We start from the raw sequence: 4,827 nt of genomic DNA, 5'->3' as shown, positions 1-4,827 counted from the left end.
GCAGATAGCGCCCGGAGGAGAGGGGACGCGGGAGTTGGAAGGCGTAGCAGGGGCCATCCACATCAATGGTTTTGCTCTCTGTCCTTGCCACGACCTCCACTGCATGACTTCCACCCTCCCCCTTCCGCGTCATCTTCAAACGGGCACTGTACATGCCCTTGATTATCGCAATGTGCTCCGAAAGGGCAAGTCCCTGTTGGTCTCGCACCATCACAAGCAGATTCCCGTATTGGAGTGCGCCCTCCGAGTCCCCCGCCACCCACTCCACCGACTGAGGCATCTTTTGCTTGCTTTCGGGATTAGAACCATCCCAGGAGTAGACGTCAATCCCGTGTGCCAGTCGGCTGCGGACTTCCTTTTCGAGCGCTGCCACCTCCTCTGCCTGGAGCTTGCATGCCCGGGGGTCCAGGCTGGAGACGCTCTCCCATCCCGCGCAGGCGGCGCCGAACACGTCCGGGGGCAAGCGCGTGTAGTAGGCGCGGGCGGTCGTGGCCATGTGCAAATCGTCCCCTTCGTCCACCTCGAAGTGACTGATGCGCACCACGTACCCCTCTAGAGCCGCCGCCGTCCCCCCTCTGGTCAAGGCAAGGGACGGTGAGCGGCCGTTTCTTCCCCTCCCCCGCTTGGCCCCTCCCCGTCCTGCACGCGTCGCTGAACTTCTCGGAGAATTCTCGCCCACAGGAATCCAAACGACTTCATCCTTGCGCCAAGTACTGTTCTCATTGCTCCCAAACCGCACGCGTTGAAAGTACAGGACCCCGGGCCGCTTCGAGGCCTCCGGAGGTAGCTGACCCGGCGCGTAGGGAGCCTCCATCACGTTCTCGCGGTCGTACTTTTTGTGACAGTGCTGCAACCACTCCAAAAATTTGGCGGGCAAGTCGCGCGGCTCCGTGGAAATGCACCGCCGAGGGTTCTTGAGCAAGTCTCCGAAATCCCCCTGGACGTTTAGTTTGTTGTTCGAGACCGCGAAGTCCCACTTTTTGATGAAGAGAGTCACGTGAACACGCTCGCGCCACTGCTTTCCGCACATCTCCAGCTCCGCCTTGTTCGCCGCCGTACGACGCTCCGCCGGGAAGAAATAAAGGCGTTGGTAGCGGGCATTGGGCAGCCTCCGGGCCATCCACCGCACGTCGACGAGAGGCTCCCCTCCCCCCGTGCCCCGCTCCTCCGGCGCCAGGTCCGCGGCCATGCTGTAGCGATCCGCGTACTTGGGCCGACGTTCGGCGTAGGCTGAGTACGGGTAGTAACGGGCGAGCATGTCCACGTCCACTTTCTGCTGGGGTTGGAGCGAGCAGCGGTCCTCATCAGGCACGAACCGGGGATCGTCCACCTGAAAACTGGCGCTGAAGACATTCTCTCGGGCGGACTCCTCCCAGTACCGGCCTTCCAAGCATTGTTTTAGCACTTCATCTTTGAGAAGGGTCCGCACGACCCGGGAGGAACTTTCTCTGAAGTAGGCCAGGCTCATGTTGATCTTGCAGCCCGCCCCCCCGGTCTCCTCCCTCTCCCCGCCGCCGACGCGCTCGACAACACCATTCCCTCGTGCAGGCGCCAGGTGCTCTCTTGATCCCCCAATCTCCATCGAGCGTCCCATCCGGTTCTTCGCCTTCTTGGGGACGGGCGCGGACGACGAGCTGTCTTCCCCCATAGGCCCAGGCCGCTTCCCGGCCCGCTCGGCGAAGGCGGGCAAGTCCTGCGGCTTCAAGTAGTAGTAGAAGACGTCTGCCAAGTCAAGAATAATATTTGAGCCTTGCGTCTCCAACACTTCCCGCTTGTGCACGTCTTGCAGGCGGATGAGCACGAGCGTGAAGTGAGGGAGCCGGTCCCAGGCCTGCAAGTGGTGCAACAGCTCCGTTCGTCTCTCACCATCCTCCAGGGCCTCTGCTGCCTCCCTCACCACGCGAACCCTCCCTTTAAAGACGCCGCTCCGCCCGTGCGCCTCCTCTTTCTGACGGAAATAGTCATTGTTGATGGCGTAGCTCCGGATCTTGCCCTCCGCCTTGTCTTTGGTGATCACCTTGAGCTGCGTGCCTAGAAAAGCGAACGACTGAAGAGCACCGACTCCAAATTTAGACAGGTTGCCTGCCACGTGCGCCATGCAAGGATCGACCTCGCTCCTATCCTCGGGCCGAAGACCCCGGGTCTCTCTCCCCAGCGCTGCCGTAAAATAAGCCTCGAGCTGCGAGGTATTCATGCCCACCGCATTGTCCCATATCGCCAGATAAACGGGCTCCGAGTCGTACATACCCTTGGATGGCGTATGTATCTGCACCTCAATCTTTCGTTCATACTGAGGGGGAAGGGCCTTGAAGGCGGTGATCGAGTTATCTATATGCTCGAAGATAGCCGCTGAAATTGAATCGAAGTGTGTCGCCCCCTCCTTCAGCAACACCTCATAGTGCGGGGTGTAGTCGATAAATTGTTGTTCCGTCTCGCTTGCATCATTGACAGTCCTGCTGTCGTTCTCGTCATGACAGTGAGTAGCAGTCCTTTTTCGGACCTCCTTTGCCGCTCCTAGCTTTGGCCTGCATCCCAGCACTGATAGCATGCTGGTTGCACAAAGCACCGCCTAGGCCACTATGCTGTGCTGTGAGGCTTTGGATTGAAATGCAGAAAAGCTAGAGCATTAAGCCAAATAACACTGGCACTTCAAGGCGTTTCTTTTTAATACCCGCTGCCTATGGGAACGGTGTCACGCACATCCTCAGTATAGCCCATACTACCCCCCCAATGACTGTCCGACGCCGATTAATATCGCCCATCCCGCGCATGGCGCCGGAAAGCAAGAGTTATACTCGCAAGCTGGAAAACTATGCCCTCCGGATATGTACCGCGCAAAACCTATCCACTCGTCGGTGGCTGTGTTCTCCGCCGAGTTCAGGCCACCTCGATCCGAGGACAATTTAAACGCTCCAAGGTTGGCGAGAACCGCTCTTCTCGAGACTTTTTCTCTCGCTTTAAATCGGACGACTCGGACCCCGGAGAAATACCAGGACTGATCCTGTTCAAGGGCGACCGCAAGTGAGACTTCCAATCCATACAGTTGTCTGAGGCCCCCATATTGCTTATTGCATCTCTCTTCTGTGTATACGTGGTTTCCTGGAGGCAGACAGATGCGTGTCAAAATTTTGCAAATCGCCGTACTCCAACTTGGAAAGAGGGCACAAAGGGACCAGACATGGGAATGACTGATCGCTAGACTCAGAAATTTAATTTGATGTTTTGTACACTTTGCTTATCAATTTTGGCGCCTAAAACCCTTTTCGAGGTACTGAATGGACCAATAATAGGTAGGGCCTACTTTAACCACAGTACCACACGAAGACTGTGGAAAAGAGGCCAATTGAAATCTAACACAGGAAGGAAACCCGTCCCAACAATCCCTGTAAATTATAAAGCACTGGCCCCGGCGATGAAAACAGGAGCGTGACCGCGGAAAAGTTTTGCTCTCTTGCAGCCGTATTTTTCAAACGACAGCAATGTTGTGCCTTCTGTTTGGGTGTCTTGGAGAGGGCCTCGGACCGTCTCGACCTTAGCAGACAAAGGCGGCCATAAAAATGGTGAACGCTCTTTTAAGGGACTGACTCAATCATAAAAAGGGATAGCCAACGGCGTGGAGCTCAAGGCAGGAAAGAACAAATCAAAAAACGTTCCTGTCATGGCCGTAAATAATTTGCTTTGTCACGCGTGTTGAGTCTTAATTCAATCTACTACCCCGGCACATCAAGACAACCCCTGTATGCCCTACACACAAGGACAGGAAACGTCCGCCACCAATTTGGTAGGACATTTTTAAGAAGCCAACTTGTAGCGCTGACCAAGTCCCCGAGAAGCACCTGGGCCCTGCTTTGCATGTCCGAGCCTCCTGGAAGTGCCCCTCAAAATCCTCTCAATTCTTTAAGTCTTAGCTTAGATTCAGCATCCCATCAAAGAAAAAATAAATGAATGTGAAACGGGTAAGCGACTTCGGATGTAGGAGGGGTTCTAAGGAACCCGGATTGTTTTTTTTCTGAGTTTTGAAATTATCGTCAGACCTGAACGGATATACCATTCGTAAGGCTGCACATTTAACCGCCGAAGCCGTAGAGGGTGCGGCCTTGTCGCTTGAGAGCGTACACGACGTCGAGGGCCGTGACGGTCTTGCGACGGGCATGCTCAGTATAGGTGACGGAGTCACGGATGACGTTCTCGAGGAAGACCTTGAGCACACCGCGAGTCTCCTCGTAGATGAGGCCCGAGATACGCTTGACACCACCTCGGCGGGCCAAACGACGGATGGCGGGCTTGGTAATGCCCTGGATGTTGTCACGCAACACCTTGCGGTGGCGCTTAGCGCCGCCTTTGCCGAGGCCCTTGCCGCCCTTGCCGCGTCCAGACATGATTTGAGAGTTTGGGTGTGTTGAACTGCCAAGATAGGAATATAAGACAATGAATGAGATTTTCATTAGACAAGATGTGTGAAGTCCCTCAAAAAGGATTTGAGACACCGTGCAAGAGCGATTGTGTGTATGCACGGGCGCATGAGTGCTTTTATGTCGTACGATATGGGAACACGAGAAGTCGAGGGTTGGGCGGGAAGGGGGATGAGGGACTCACGAGACATATCGACCAGTGAGAACGACAGAAACGCACTTGCGATTTCTGATAGACAATTGATCTATCGAGGAAGAAAACTCTTTTTCTCTTTGTGGCCATGAGAAACAGTAGGATGCCTAAGATGGAAGCACAATCACGCAGACGCGGAGTGGAAAGGGCACGACGGACGTGACTTTTGATTTGGCGAGGGTGTGGGGGAGCAAAAGGAATAAAATGCACCAAGAACCGTTT

Source organism: Nannochloropsis gaditana (genome assembly GCF_000240725.1).
Source record: "Nannochloropsis gaditana CCMP526 unplaced genomic scaffold scaffold029, whole genome shotgun sequence".
Classification (NCBI taxonomy): Eukaryota; class Eustigmatophyceae; order Eustigmatales; family Monodopsidaceae; genus Microchloropsis; species Microchloropsis gaditana.
The sequence above is the reverse complement of the archived record's forward strand: the minus strand, read 5'-3'. Positions refer to the sequence as shown.